The sequence below is a fragment of the Myotis yumanensis genome, unplaced genomic scaffold (assembly GCF_028538775.1).
Source record: "Myotis yumanensis isolate MYYU_CA2020_CCGP unplaced genomic scaffold, mMyoYum1.0.hap1 SCAF_10, whole genome shotgun sequence".
NCBI lineage: Eukaryota > Metazoa > Chordata > Mammalia > Chiroptera > Vespertilionidae > Myotis > Myotis yumanensis.
Window position 1 is genome coordinate 83022880 of NW_027223761.1, and position 16399 is coordinate 83039278.

Sequence of the window (16399 nt, forward strand, 5' to 3'; positions counted from 1 at the left end):
CTGCAGGCTGACACTCTATACACTGAGCTAACCCAGCTAAGGCTCAAGTTCACTTTTATAGACTGTGCCATGCAATTTAGTATCCAAGTACACCCTGGCTGGTTTGCTTTTATTATTTTTTGTTGTTGTTTATTCATTTGTTTGCTTTTGGTTATATGTCTTCTATTTGATTAGAAACTCTTTGAAGGCAAGTAACATGTCTTATCATTCTCCATTCCACATAGCAGAATTGGTTCATATTTTTAGTTGGTTGGTTCATACTTTTAGTTTCAGCTAACGTTTAAGCTGAAACTGAGTGATGAGAATGATTTTTAGTTGGTTGTTACTGAGATGCTCAATACTTACTGTGTGGTTACTTTGCAGGAAACAGTGTAATGATGACAATGGTAGGAAGTATTGGGTTAGAGTCCCAGTCAGTGGCCCGAGGGTCAAACCTTCCCTGTTTGCAGATGCCTGCCTCTGTTCTCCCAGCCAGCAAAAATAGGAGCTTCAGGTATCTTCACTCCTCACACTTTCAGTCACTAAAAGTATACAGGTTCAAAGGATCAGGTAATGTTTATGCAAATGTTAGTCTCTGTTGGAAGTATGGGAAGAATGAGAACTATTCAGTGTTGAGATCTAACTTTGGAATAATAAGATTTGGGCTTGAATTCCTAAGCTATTTAACCTCTCCAACCCTATTTTCTCATCTGTGAAATCAGGATGATACATCTGCCCCTGAGGTGATTATAAGAATAATGAATGAGAAATATATGTAAAATCCTTAGCATAGGGCCTAACTCATTGCATGCCTTAATAAAGAATAGCTATTATATATATATACTAGAGGCCTAGTGCATGGATTCATGCACCAGTGGGGTCCCTCGGCCTGGCCTGCGAGGCTCGGGCCAAAACCGACTCTCTGACATCCCCCAAGGGGTCCCAGATTGTGATAGGGTGCAGGCCAGGCCGAGGGTCCCCACCAGTGCACGAATTCATGCACCAGGTCTCTAGAATTCATATAAGATCTTTGGTTAATCTCTTCCCGCCCTCCTCCCTCTTCCCTTCCCTCTGAGATTCATCAGTCTGTTCCATGTTTCCATGCCTCTGGTTTCTCCTCCTGCATTGAGTGTCTGCCCTTTGGTGGTCAGTGTGCATCATAGCTACTGGTCGAACAGTTGAACGGTTGAACGGTCAGCCGGTCACTTAGCTTTTATATATACCTATATATATAAAAGACCAGCGACCAAACGGCAGAACAACCAGAATGCCCAGTCAACCAGTTGCTATGATGTGCACTGACCACCAGGGGGCAGACGCTCAATGCAGGAGCTGCCCCTATGGTGGTCAGTGGGCTCCCACGGTAGAAGCAGCCGCTTACAGGGTGGGTCCACAGCCACTCGGCTGACCGGGATAAATGGCTGCTCTCGCAGCAGGCTGATCCCTCCAGGCCACACCACCTCCACCAGTGCACAAATCCATGCACCAGGCCTCTAGTAGATATATAGAGGGAGGGAGAGGAAGAAAGAGATAGAAACACCAATGATGAGAGAGAATCATTGATCAGCTGGTGACAAACACACTCCCCAGTCTAAAATTTTTTAAGAAATGGGCATGGAGCCCTAGCTGGTTTGGCTCAGTGTATAGAGCATCGACCTGTGAACTGAAGGGTCCTGAGTTTGATTCTGATCAAGGGCACATGCCTGGGTTGCGGGCTCAACCCCAGTAGGGAGTGGGCAGGAGGCAGCCAACTAATGGTTTTCTCTCATCATTGATGTTTCTATCTCTCCCTCTCCCTTCCTCTCTGAAATCAATAAAAAAGATTTTTTAAAAAATGGGCATGGAGACATTAAGTACAGCAAAAGCGAGGCGTTTACTATTGGTCTTGCGAGATTGGGTGTCTGGGCAGGCATGCCCAAAGAGGTTACCACCAGCATTGTATTCCCTGGTGGGCAGGTGCCTCCCCAGTTCCTCATTGGCTGAGTACTATTGTTAGAAATGCCCTCAACGATGTCGCAGGAATGAGACAAACACTCAAAACTGGATCGGCAAGGCAACTGCCCTTCTGTGCAGAAGGGTGCTCCCGCCAGCTGGAAATCCTGGGCAAAGCACACCCAATGGGAAGTCCCTTCGGGTTTTATTTCCTGACTTGGGTCTGCCCTTCCCCTCACTCTGAACTCTGACTTGATTGGTCAGGGCTCAGAGCCCGGGTTCCCATTATTGCACCATTGGCTAATTCAGAGGAAGGGGAGGGGTAAGATGGAGCCTAAGGTGGAGGCCCCCTGAGAGCCTGAAGGTCATAGCAAAATGGCGGGATCTACTATGGCTGCGAGCTCCTTTCTTTGACAGAAAAGATCGCTGGTTCACTCTCACAGTATGGGGTGTGCAATCTTCCCCGACGTAGGCTATGTTTCATTATTTCCTTACAAGGTACAGACAGACCTCAGGTTACGTCGTACTCGACGTACATCGTTTCGTGGTTACATCGCCATCTCCCATTTATTTATAAAAAAAAAAGTTCCGTCATTTCGACGTATGTACATATGTGCTTTATGTTTTTTATTATTTATTTACCACAAGTAAAGGTCAGGAATTGTTATTTTTCTTTTAGGTTTTTTTACTGTTTCACTTTATTACTGCTGTGTCTGTGCTCCATGTGAGTGACGTAGGTGGGTTCCGACTTACGGCGAAAATCGCATTACGTCACGGTAGGAACAGATCTCCAACGTAACCGAGGACCTACTGTATTCTCTTGTTCCCCTTCCCCGTTTAAGTTCCTTTGTCAGTGGCCCCTCCCCAACATCCTGCTTGGGGGAGACACGACTCTCACGGAGCATGAACTCTGTCCTGGCCGCAGGCCGCGAGGCAAGCAGACTACCAGTGCTTTCCCTTGGGGTTAAATGCCTTGAAAATGGACCCCACTGACTATCTTGAACAAGCTGCCCCCTGCGTTCCCCACACTGGGATGGAGCCCGAAACCCAGGCGTGTGCCCTGACCAGGAATTGAACCGTGACCTCCTGGATCACAGGCTGATGCTCAACCACGAGCCACGCCGGCAGCAATAATAGCTATTTTTAGGATGGGCAATCTAGGCAGCTTCAAAGCCTGTTTCTATACTAAAGGTGGGGCAGCTTGAAGGATAATTGTTATCAAATTTTTATTTAAATCTTGTTTCTAGTGTCAATAACAAGCAATACTTCTTTGCTTATTCACTCACACAACAATTTATTTGTTTATTCGTTTATCAGATACATGATGAATGCTTATTAAACATTGTTGAATAAATATTAGAGTAATAATAAGTAACTTAGGCCCTGGCCAGGTAGCTCAGTTGGTTAGAGCATTGTCCTGATATGGCAAGGTCTTGGGTCTGATCCCCAGTCAGGGCACAACAAGAACCAATGAATGTATGAATAAGTGTAACAACAAATCAATCTCAATCTCTCTCTCTCTCTCTCTCTCTCTCTCTCTCCTTTGCTCTGAAAATCAATAATAAAAAAAGTAACAGGGGAAATTAAGACTTTTATGGGAGCTATGCCCTCAATGACATCTCTGGGTGAGTGAAAAGCCCAGTGACTTGGGCCATGATATCAGGCTGGATTCTGAAGGTACATCCACCCGCCTCGCCTGTGGAGAATGCAGCCAGGGATACAGAGCATTTCTTCAAGTCTTCTAACCGGTGACCTGCTTGCAGCAGTTGACTGCCTCAGACCTCATGGAAGAGATCACGTTCATAGAGCTCAGTGTCCTCACTTTCCTTTCTCCACCTCTGGACTCATCTTCCACAGGTTTAGCTCACCTCGTTCCCTGACGTCTCTTCCCTCCTGTGCCCAGACAGAGGGAAGCACCGCACCGCCCTGTGAATTTCCATCCCTGTCAGATCACGCAGTATCAGAGCTCACTTGGCCGTAGGTGTACCCTCTACAAAGGCTGGACCTATCTCTGCCGTATTCTCCTCTGTACGTGCACCACCTGAGACCTCTCTGACATTTGGCAGGTGCTCAGGAAATGTGATCAATGGGCTCTTGAGTCACCTGGACCTTCCCTTCACTCTCCTCTTCAAAAATAATCCTTCCCAAACACCCACACATTATGTGCATCTCTGCTTCTTCATACTAGACGCTTTCCTCTTCTCCAACCCATCAACCAGTCCTGTGGGTTCAACCTTCATAAAATATTTCCTGAATCTGTCCACCCTCATTGCCCCATACTTCCACCCTCACCCAGACAGAATTGCCTTTCACTGGCCTGTTACTGCTGTAGTGTCCTGATTTCAGCTCCCTACTTCCCCCTCTTGCTTTATCCTAATCTGTTTTCCACACAGCCTTGGTGATATATTTCTAAGTGAATTCATTGGGGTGACATTGGTTAATAAAATTATACAGGTTTCAGGTATACAATTCTACAATACATCGTCTGTATATTGTATCTCGTGTTTACCACCCCAAGTCAGGTCTCCTTCCTTCACCGGTTATCCCTCCTTTACCTTCTACCAACCTCCATCGCCTGGTGATATTTTTTAATGTAAATGAGAGCATCACTACCCTGCATTTTCATATGGTTTCCCAACGAGCTAAGAAAATGCTCCCAATTCCCTGTTCTGGTCTGCAAGGACCTCATCTGAGTCCTGCCCACTCCTCCTCGTTTAGCTCATAACAGTCCTCGTCACTCCTTCTACTACAGCCACAGTGGTCCTGGAATTCTGGGATCAACTGAAGTCTTCCCCACCCCAGGACTGTGTTTCATCTCTCTGAAGTGCTCCTCCCCTCATTTGGTTAGGGGCAGAAATAGAATATCGGGGACCAGCTGTAATGATCAGAAATATGAATCATACTTTGTTAACCTTCGTTGTTTTGTTCTGATTAAAGAGGGCACATTCTGGCGTAACTGGTTTGGCTCAGTGGATACAGCGTCAGCCTGCGGACTGAAAGGTCCCAGGTTCGATTCCGGTCAATGGCATGTACATTGGTTGCGGGCACATCTCCAGTGGGAGGTGTGCAGGAGGCGGCTGATTGATGTTTCTAACTCTCTATCTCTCTCCCTTCCTCTCTGTAAAAAATCAATAAAATATATATTTAAAAAAAAAAAAAAAAAAAGAGGGCACATTCTGACCTGGGAGCTCACCTGGGAGTGCGGCCCATCCTATACATCAGCGGTTCTCAACCTGTGGGTCGAGACCCCTTTGGAGGTCGAACGACCCTTTCACAGAGGTCGCCTAAGACCATTGGAAAACACATATATAATTACATATTGTTTTTGTAATTAATCACTATGCTTTAATTATATCAGATATTTACATTACGATTCATAACAGTAGCAAAATTACAGTTATGAAGTAGCAAAGAAAATAATTTTATGGTTGGGGGTCACCACAACATGAGGAACTGTGTTAAAGGGTCGCGGCATTAGGAAGGTTGAGAACCACTGCTCTACATCCAGGAGTTGTCTATTCTCATGGAAAGATTAACAACCTTGTTGTGGAAACTAGAGTCTCCAGTCCTTTGCAAACCCCCAGTTCACATACCTGTAAACTGCCCATTCTGCATACCCATTCTTATCCCTTTCGCCTCCTTCCCCATGTAATCTTTGTCCTTCCGCCCCATGTAAGCAGTGGCTTATGGTGGGCGCAGGGCAGACTTTTGTGGGTGAGCTGCTGCTCTCCCACGCTGCCCGTAGGATTGGAACAAATGCTCATCTATGGTTCAACCTGTCTCTGCTGAGTTAGTAGGGACAGGCGGCCCGGACCCATTGATTGTCCAGTTACAGTTTTACACAGCTGGATCCTTCTTATTCTTCATGTCTCCAAGGAAATGTCTTTCCTCAAAGACCACCCGCCACCCCCGCCCTCCCACCCACACACGCCCTGTCCTCTATCACAGGATCTGGCTTATGTTCTTCATAATACTTACTATAGCTATAATTACTTTATTTCTTCATTTACTGACTTGTTTATCTTCCCTGTTAGAATATAAGCTTCAGGCCCAGCTGGTGTGGCTCAGTGGTTGAGTGTCAACCTATGAACCGGGAGGTCATGGTTCAATTCCCGGTCAGGGCACATGCCTGGGTTTCGGGCTCGTTCCCGAGTGTGGGGTGTGCAGGACGCAGCCGATCAATGATTCTCTCTTATCATTGATTTTCTCTCTCCCTTCCTCTCTGAAATCAATAGCAATATATTTTTTAAAAAGAGAATATAAGCGCCAGGAGAGCAGGAACCATGTATATTGTGCTCCCCATTGCACCCCAGCGCCTGTCCAGTCCCTAGAGCAAAGAAGGCACCAAACAAATGCTTACAAGTGAATAGCATATGAGTGACCCCATCTTTAATGCAAACTGCCTCGCCTTTCTGATTCCTTCCTTTCAACTTGCAAATTGGTAGAAGACGCCCGGTGAGAGCCGGTCTCCCCCAGCCTTGTCTCCCTGCACCTGCTGCCCTGGCCCTTCCCTCACACGACCAAAGGGGAGCTGTTTGTCCAGGCTTCGTCACCTCCAACTCTGAAGCAGGTCTCAGCAGTATCATCGATAACCTCTTTATTGTTAAACCCAAGGGCACAGGCTCCCCTTTGCCGCCCCCTTGACCTTCCCACAGCCACATTCCTCAATTGTGTTCTGCACAACACTAGTCCCTTGTGCTGCTCTGGTGGAAACTGTGTTCCTGTTTCTCTTATTAGATACTTGTGTAGTGCCCTGTGCTGCAACGCTGTAGCACTTAGCATAATTGCAGCTAATTGATTTGCTTAAGTAGTTAACACTTGATTTTCCTGAGAAATGTAAACTCATGAGGCAGGAACCCTGTCTGTTTTGTTACTGAATAGCCCCATGATTCCAGCACATAAAAGATATTTAATACTGTATTTGTTGAACTGAATGAATGAATGAATATTTCCCTCTGGGAAATTCACAATGTGAATATCCTATCTAATAAAGAGGGAATATGCTAATTGACTGCCATGCCCTCAAAGATGGGCGCCCACAGCCACAAGATGGCGGTGCCCAGTCCCCTCAGCCCTGCTGGGGAAGCAGGTGCGCGGCAAGGCCGGGCAGCTCCATGCGCCTGCCTCTGGAGTTCCCCAGTCCCCTCAGCCCCCCAGCTGTCCAGGGCCAGCCAGAGGGGCAGGCAAGCCTCAGATGTTGGCTGCCCGGCTGCCCAGGGCCGCCTGAGGCTCAGGTAACCAGGGCCGGCCGAGGCTTGCGCTGCCAGCAGTGGCAGCAGCAGAGGTGTGATTGGGCCTCACCTTCCCCTGATCGCCGGGTCACCTCCTGCCCTTGAGAGCTCCTGGATTGTGAGAGGGGGCAGGCCGGGGTGAGGGACCCCCCCCCCGCCCAGTGCATGAATTTTCATGCGCTGGGCCTCTAGTATTATGTATAAAATCCCACACGAAATAAATTTTTTTGTTAATCATCACTCAAGAATATTTTTCCATTGATTTTCCAGAGAGTGAAAGTGAAGGGGAGAGAGAGAGAGAGAGAGAGAGAGAGAGAGAGAGAGAGAGAGAGAGAAACACTGATGTGAAAGAGACACATGGATTGGATGCCTCCTGTACACATTCCCACCAGGGCTGGGGATCAAACCTACAACCAGGTATGTGCCCTTGACCCCAAATTAAACCTTCTACCTTTCAGTGTGTGGGCTCAGTGTCTAACCACTGAGCACACCAGCCAGGGCCTACACAAAAGAAATTTTTTATTTTTAAAATTATTTTTTTAAATCTTTATTATTGAGAGTATTACATATGTCACCCCTTTTGACCCCATTGCCCCCTCCACCTTGTTCCCCCTCTGCCCCAGGTTTTCACCACCCTATTGCTTGTGTCCATAGGTAATGCATATATGCATTTAAATTCTTTGGTTAATTTCTTCCCATCCCCTCCCCCCCCCCCCGCCCCCTGCTCCCTTCCCTCTGAGATTCATCAGTCTGTTCCATGTTTCCATGCCTTTGGTTCTATTTTATTCATTAGTTTATTTTTTATTTAGAGAAAGAGAGAGAGAGAGAGAGAGAGAGAGCATTGATATGAGAGAGAAAGAAGCATTGATATGAGAGAGACACATCAATTGGTTGCCTTCCACATGTGCCCCAACTGGGGCTGGGGATCAAACTACAACCCTTTGGTGTGCTGGCTGATGCTCTGACCACTGAGCAACACCAGCCAGGGCTCATCAGTTTATTTTGTTCATTAGATATCTTGTTTGTCTATTTTGATTTTTAAGTTCAATTGTCAATAGATATGTATTCATTGCCATCTTGGTTTGGTAGTGATGAACTCCTTTAGTTTTTTCTTGTCTGTGAAGCTCTTTATCTGACCTTCAATTCTAAATGATAGCTTTGAGTAATCTTGGTTGCAGGTCCTTGCTATTTCTTTTGTTGCTTTTAAGATTCTTTCTTTGTCATTAATGCTTGGCATTTCAATTATGATGTGTCTTGGTGTGGTCCTCTTTGGGTTCCTCTTGCTTGGGACTCCCGGTGCTTCCTTATAAACTCATTTTCACTTTAAACTCGATGCTGGCTCGTCTTTGAATTCTTTTCTGCACGAAGCCAAGAACCGACACTGGGTCACAGACTCTCGGGTCCCAGACCCCCAGAATGTCTGTGTCATTAGAAAACTACCAAACACCCTGAGAAATTGTATAAAACGAACATTAGAACAGGTACTCTGCAGTATTTGATATTGTTGAGTGCTCACTATTTCTCCATATTTTCCTTCCTTGGCTCCCACTTTTGCTGGTTCTTTTTCTTCCATTGAAGATTATCTCACCCATAATCATGGGGTCACCAGCCATTTGTGGGTCGACAACCACCAAGTCACAAAGCCCTCAGGCCTATGACACCATCTAGTGACTAGGTACATCTCTTCTTGCTGTCTCATTAGCCCTTCATTCTGTGTCCAACGCCCCCAAGCCAACCCCTCTTCCATTACTGTATTGTGTATTTTAGTTAATGGTATTACCAAGCATCTAAGCCCAAAACCAAGAGATCTTAGCCTTGATTGCTATCATTATCTTACCACTCTGAATTAAATTGACCATTTCAGAAATATTATTTACAACTTAGCTCTTTTGTCTATACCCACTGCCACTTTCTTGATGTACACATTTTTGAAATCTATTCCCTGCATTATTGCAATGGCCCTCAGAATGTTCTTCGTATACCAGTCTTCTCCCCATCCAATATATCCTTCATACTGCTATTAGGACTGGCTTCTTAAAACAAATTTTTTCCCTAGCAGGTTTGGCTCAGTGGATAGAGAATCGGCCTGTGGACCAAAGGGTCCCGGGTTTTATTTTGGTCAAGGGCACATACCTTGGTTTCAGGAGCCTCCCTTGCCTGGGCCCTAGTTGGGGCATGTGCAGGTAGCAACCAATCCATGTGTTTCTCTCACATCAATATTTCTCTCTGTATTTTCTTCTCTCTTCCACTCTCCCTAAAAATCAGTGGGAAAATATCCTCAGGTGAGGATTAACAAAAAATTGTTCATATCACTCACTCCCCAGTTTGAAGATCCTGCTGCTTCCTGTTTTCTTAGGATAAAATTCAAGCTCCATAGATCGGTATACAAGGTGCTTTCCCACAACCTCTCCATCCTGAGCTCCTGCCTCCCCTCGCTCTTAATATCCATTCTCTCTCTCCCTCCTTCATGCCTTCCCTGTACAGAATGTTAGTCCAGTGTAATCAACATTAACTGGGTACCAAACTCACAGAAGAAGAGATGAGATTTGTGGTTGCCAGAGACGGGGTGTGGGACATGCCTCCTGGGCATTGTTTTTATCAGCTCAGGCTGCTGTAATAAAATACCAGAGACAGGGGCTCATCAACAGAAATCTAGTTCTCACGTTTACGGCAACTAGAAGTCTGAGATCAGGTGCCAGCATGGCCAGGTTCTTGGGGGCCTTTTTGTGTTGCAGACGATTGACTTCTCATTGTTTCCTCACATGGCAGAAAAGAAAGCTATCTAGCTCCCTCGGATCTTCTTATAGGAACATTAATCCCACCAGGCTGGCTGGCTCAGTGGTTGAGCATTGACCTATGAACCAGAAGGCCACAGGTTCAAGTCCCGGTCAGGGCACATGCCCAGTTTGCAGTGTGGGATGTGCAGGGGGTAGCCGATCAGTGATTCTCTCTCATCATTGATGTTTCTATTTCTCTCTCTTTCCCTTCCTCTCTGAAACCAATAAAAACATATTTAAACAAACAAACAAAAAGAACATTAATCCCATTCATAAGGGATTCTGATCTAATTACCTTCCCAAAGCCTCCAAATGCCATCACGTTGGGAGTAAAGTTTCAACATGTGATTTCGAGGGGACCACAAAGGTTCAGTCTATTGTAAGCACCCATCTGGAGGTGCGGGACTGGCGTTAGGGGTGTGGTCAGAAATGAAGGTAGAAAAGGTGTCTTCTTCGTAGAGATGACAGTTACAGTGACGGGGGTAGACATGCTCTCCCAGGAAGGTAGGTGTAGCTGAGGCAGGCGGAGCAAGGATGAGCAATGAACTCAAGGAAGTGCACGTGCAGGAGGCAGGTGGAGGAAGAAGATATGGCAAAGGATGCCAAGAGGAAGAGACAGGCCGAGGATAACAGGGAGAAAGTGGGGTCCAGCACCAAAGGGAGGGGACTGCAAGGAAAAGTTATGTCAAGTGTCACAGCAGCCCAAGAAGATGAGACTGAAAACTGATCTTGGATGTTTTCAGGCAACTACAAAGCCACCGATAACTTGGTCAGAACAGTCTCAGTAGAGTGTAGGCAGACGATAGTTTTAGTGGGTTAGTACTCATGTCTATCGAATGCTTATTTTGTGCCAGGCATGTGCTCAGTGTTTTATGTGAATTATGTCATGTAATCCTCTCAGCAACCCTCTAAAGGGAGGCAGACACAATTATCTTTTAAATATATATATATTTTTATTGATTTCAGAGAAGGAGAGAGAGATAGAAACATCACTGATGAGAGAGAATCAGTGATTCGCTACCTCCTGCACGCTCTCTCACTGGGGATCAAACCCAAAACCTGGTGTAGTGAGCGATACTCAAACAACTGAGCCACCTGGCCAGGCCCAACTTGTGCTTCTTTTTAACAATTTCCCCAGTTTATTTTGAAGTCTTCTCTGACAGGTAGCCATGTGAGTTTTAGGTTAGTTATCTGAAAGGACACAGAAATTACCTATAAGTTAAGCACTGAAGAATACGTATTACCACATCAATGTTTAAGCATTCCAACTTAAAATTTTCCAACTCTTACCAACCACAGATAAAGCAGCTAACGAGTCCTTCTTTCTGGATATAATTGTGGCTCAAATGGAACATATAAGCTGACTCCCTTATGCTACAAGCTAGACACAAACTAGGAAGGTTTGTTACTCCATCAGCCTTTCTCTTTCCTACAAAAACACGGTGTGAATGAACACACTCCTGGGCTGCGAGCCCCGCGGGAGGGCCCCTATCACCTGGGGCAGGGAGGCCAGGGCAGGGAGCTCGTCCTCACTCGCCCAGACTCAGGGGAGAGGGAGGGCAGGTGATTTAAGAGGCTCCCCTGCTGACAGAGGTATTAGGTTCTACGTGGTTGTTCTACGATTTCGTCTGTAACTGCAGCAAAGCAGGAGGCCCCACTGGCGTAAGAACACTTCCTGTGCCCCAGAAACTGTCGAGTCAGATATTTATTTATTTTTTTTGCCAAACACAACCACGGATTTCCATCCACAATTATTTCTAAGGTAAGAAACAGCAGGTGGACGCAAGTACCAGCACTGGCCTTGAGCGACGGAGGTGACCCTGGGCTGGGGCGGCCGGCGGGCGGGCCTTCTCCCTGCAGCGCCTCAGACACTGCCGGGCACCGCCTCAGCGTCACACTCATCCCCGCACTCATCCCCGTAGCGGGTCTTCAATAATGAGCTGCTTCTGGGGTCGTAGCTCCCAAGTAGTTCAAGTGTAGCTTTGCTGTTATTGACTTGATGACTTTTTCTAGTCCAGTCTCTCAGGTTGCTCTCATCCATACACAGCATATCATCGATGTGACAGGCCTCCTTAGGGACCTGCCGGGCAACGTGACTCGGGAACACCATGCTTCTCCATGCAGTTCTGCCCTCGATAAGCAGGAGGGCTTCCTACTCCGGACGTGTGGGTCGCCGCACTGTCTATCCCCACTTACCTGAGACGTTCGGTCAGTCACAAGCTTTCTGAAAACTGCCTCAGCAATGGGTGGTCGACGTCACCCAGACACACGAACAGCACCGACTTCCATGCCTGCTCAGCCGTCTTTGTGCACAAACACCAAAACATATATTTTTTTATTGATTTCAGAGAAGAAGGGAGAGGGAGAGAGATAGAAACATCAATGATGAGAGATAATCATTGTTCGGCTGCCTCCTGCAGGCCCCACACGGGGGATTGAGACCGCAACCCATGAATGGGTCCTGACCAGGAATCAAACCATGACCTCCTGGTTCATAGGTCAATGCTCAACCCCTGAGCCTAGGCCGGTGTTCAACCACTGAGCTACACCGGCTGGGCCCACTAAATTAAAACTTTATAGGATAAAGAACACTCTCTAGCCCTGACTGGTTTGGCTCAGTGGATAGAGCATCGGCCTGCAGACTGAAGGGACCTGGGTTCGATTCCAGTCAAGGGCATGTACCTTGGTTGCGGGCACATCCCCAGTAGGAGGTGTGCAGGAGGCAGCTGATCGATGTTTCTCTCTCATTGATGTTTCTAACTCTCTATACCTCTCCCTTCCTCTCTGTAAAAAAAAAAAAAAAAAAAAAAAAAAAAAAAAAAATCAATAAAAATATATTTTAAAAATGCATTTTAAAAAAAAAGAACACTCTCTAGAACACATGACCCGATAGACTAGGCCTACGTTACATGCAATGAAGTTGAACGTGGCAGTAGTTTAACATGGAATGTAAACAAATTAGTATTTCTCATTGTACAAAGCTGTTTATGTAGATGGCATGCAAGAAGAAAGGCATGATACTCGCATTTTCACTAATCATCTGTGGTGAGTTTTAAAAAGGCATCTGAGGAAACTGGAAGATTTCTTTAACTGTATTTCAAATAAATTAGTTATAGATGTACTACTGAACTGCTTTCGATACCAAATAAAATCTTAGTGCAAACATCAAGGTTGCTGGTCACTCCAACAGACTGTCACACTCATTAACAGAATACAAGTTCTGAATTAATGTGCATTAAGTAAGACAAAAGCAAAAATACTAGTTACTGCAAAATTCATTTAGGCACACTTAGTCGTCCATTCTAAGTGTTTCTTCTCATGTTAATTACTAAAGCCTGTTTACAGTACTAAAATTCTATCATTCAAGCATCAATGATTACATTTCAGGAAAAAAATCATTTATTTTGGTAATAGCATTACTGCTATATTCTAAAAAAGAAAAAAGAAAGAATAATAATTAACAAAATGAGTATCCATAATAGAATACACAGGGAAAAACATTTTAGGAAAAAAGTGTGCTTTTCTTGAACAGCAGGAATTATAATGTAAATACCATGATTGGCCCACACCACAAAATCTGTGAGACAGGTATGAATTTGAACACTGTGGGTACATTATTTTCAATTCTGTTTGTAAGTTTGCTTATACCAATACATGACAAATAAAACACACTCTTCCACACACACATACAAGCGATTGTTAAATACTGAGCATGGCTTACTTCTCTGACTCAACTTAGAAAATGTTAACTGACATCCCAACTGTTTTTTAAAAATGTTTACAGAAATCATAAATGAATGTGAATAGTAGTTGAAGAATGATGAAAAAGTGATGGCAATACAATGTGAGTGGATGTAAGAAAGAATGTACCCAGAACTTGGCTGAGATCTGCAAATGCATGGCAAGTCTTTTCCTGTGGGCCTTGTCTGAACCTAACTAACGCTCATAAAACATACAGTAGCACAGTCCGCTGACACCTGGAGGGTCAGGCCTAGAAAAGTGCACATTTTAACAATGAAATGTTTCAGCAGGGATGTAAGGACAATCCTCCATCTATTTCTTGATAAAAAGAGAAAGAAAGAAAGAAAGAAAGAAAGAAAGAAAGAAAGAAAGAAAGAAAGAAAGAAAGAAAGAAACAAGAAAGAAAGAAAGAAAGGAAGGAAGGAAGGAAGGAAGGAAGGAAGGAAGGAAGGAAGAGAGAGAGAGAGAGAAAGAAAGAAAGAAAGGAAGGAAGGAAGGAAGGAAGGAAGGAAGGAAGAAAGAAAGAAAGAAAGAAAGAAAGAAAGAAAGAAAGAAAGAAAGAAAGAAAGAAAGAAAGATGTTCAGAAAGTATTTTTGTCCTGGACAAAGTTATTTCAGTTTCTTGGTAAAACAGAAGTATTTAGCCAAAATATCACCCACTCTTTCACATGCACAAAACTATTCCCAGGGGAATGGGCTCGGGGAGAGAAAAGCCCTTACCTGTGTGTCACCTGATGTGACTTTATTGGAACTGCCGTCCTCTGGATCAGCTACATGCACACCAGCGCCTGCCCCCCCCCCCCTTCCCCTCCTGCTCCGCCCGCCTATCCAAGCCCAGTGGCCCCAGGAATTCTAACAGCTTAGTGTTTCCTAAGCCTCAGGACCCAGGTGCTGAGTGCCACCTTCACAAGGTGACACCTGAGGTGCACTTTCTGCAGCACCTTCTTCTTCTCCACAGCTGCGTGCAATCCTGATGCTCTCAAGCCGGGACCTAGATCTCCGGGTCATCGGGCCAGGGCGGCTGCGGGCTCTGCTGGCGGCGCCGGCCCACGGTGGCTGGGCAGCCGGCTGTTTAGAATTCCGGTCATGGAAGCTGGAGATGGTGCGTCCTGCCTGCCCTGTGGACTTTGTCCTGCACTGTAACCAGCTCATTTTGCTCGCTCGCGTGCTTGTTTGCTGTGATTGCGCAGGAAGAACTGTTTCTGTCTCCAGGAACCAGCTGGTACCGGGAGGAGACTGGGCGGAGGGGAGCAGCCACGGGAAGAAGTGTACTTTGGAGACCCACACTCTTGGGCGGGGCTCAGCGGCCGGTGCTGGCGGCGAGGACCGCTCTTCCCCTTCACACAACCCTTACCACCTTGAGGAAGACGTAGAAGAGATCGATGATGTTCAAACAAGAGGCACCAAGGACACTGCCGGCATGAACATGGTGACGATGGCTTTCTCCGAGGGACGGAGAGGAAGCCGTCCCCCGGATGGATGGTGAAGCCATGGATGTCCCGCTGGCTCGGCAGGAAGGCCGCCTGGAAGACGGCGGGCAGCCAAGGGATGCTGATGACGGAGGTCCAGCAAGGCCCGCGCACACGCACCCTGCGTGCCCTCAGTGCCACACGTGAGCTCCTTTCTTTCCACCTGCCTCGGGGGCACCTCCACGTTCACACCAGCAGCTTGGGCAACTCTGAGTTCCTCCTCCCTCCTGTCCAGCTTCTCTTCCTTCGCATCACGTAGACCACGTGAGCAGGTACAAGGTGTGGGACAGACACGAAGGCGAGCCGCGGGGCCCAGAGCGCACAGGAGAGGCGGGGACGGACTTGTCACAGCAGGCGCCTCTCAGCCAGGCTGCTGGGTGTCACACGGAGGCACCGGCAGCACCCCAGGCGGACTCCCCGGTTCCCAGCAGCGGTTCGGAAGGAGGGAAGCACTGACAGCCACACCCCCCCTCGGGGGGAACAGGCCTGAACCTTGTCCGGGAGCCTGCCTAAGGCACCCCAGTCACCCGTGTGGCCTGGGCGTCCTTCTTCCTCTTAAAAGAAGTGAAGTAGGTGGCCACTGACTGAGCTCCGTAGAAGGCGAAGCAAAATGCAAAGGCGGGCTCGGGCACTTGGACGCGCCTGTGTTTACAGTTTCAAAGTCTGCTGCTGTTGGGCCTTTCCTCACTCCTTCGCCCCAACGAGAGGAAAGTGCTGGTACCTCGTAAAAGCTCCCAATTCGTACCTCTTAATCCCTTCACCTTTCCACCTCGTCTTCCAGCCCCACGTCCACCTGGCAACCAACAGTTTGCTTTCTGTGTCTATGAGTCTGTTTCTGTTCCGTCTGTCCGTTTATTTTGTTCTTTAGATTCCAATGTAAGTGAGATCATATGGTATTTGTCTGTGTCTGACTTATTTCTGATGGATCCTCCCTTCCCCCAACTGGTGGGCGGAGTATGACGTAGCCTGCAGCCCGGAAATACCTGAGTGACTAACCAGGTACCTTATATGGACTACACATTGGACCACCAATCCGCACCGCCAAATACCCTAAGCCCTTGTCCTATATGGACAATGCAGTAAGCCACCAATCAGTGTGCGCTGAGTACACTAAGCCCCCACCCCTTCCCATTCCGCCCCTCAAAAGGCGTGCCCACCCCTGCACGTGCTGCTGTCCTCCCCTTGCGAGACAGCCCGGCAGGTGCTTCTCCTCCAATAAAGCCTGTAGTCCTGGTTTTCGGCCTCCGTCTGATCTTTCAATTTCACTTAG

General features: G+C 46.8%; 1 long non-coding RNA gene across 1 annotated transcript; it reads right to left on the reverse strand.

Moving 5' to 3' along the window:
- Positions 1 to 10956: 10956 nt before the first annotated feature.
- Positions 10957 to 14431, reverse strand: LOC139018330 (uncharacterized). Its single transcript, XR_011472908.1, has 3 exons — positions 14392 to 14431; positions 11710 to 12222; positions 10957 to 11110 (listed from the first exon to the last, which is right to left on the reverse strand). It is a non-coding gene; the product is annotated as an uncharacterized lncRNA (long non-coding RNA).
- Positions 14432 to 16399: the final 1968 nt, after the last annotated feature.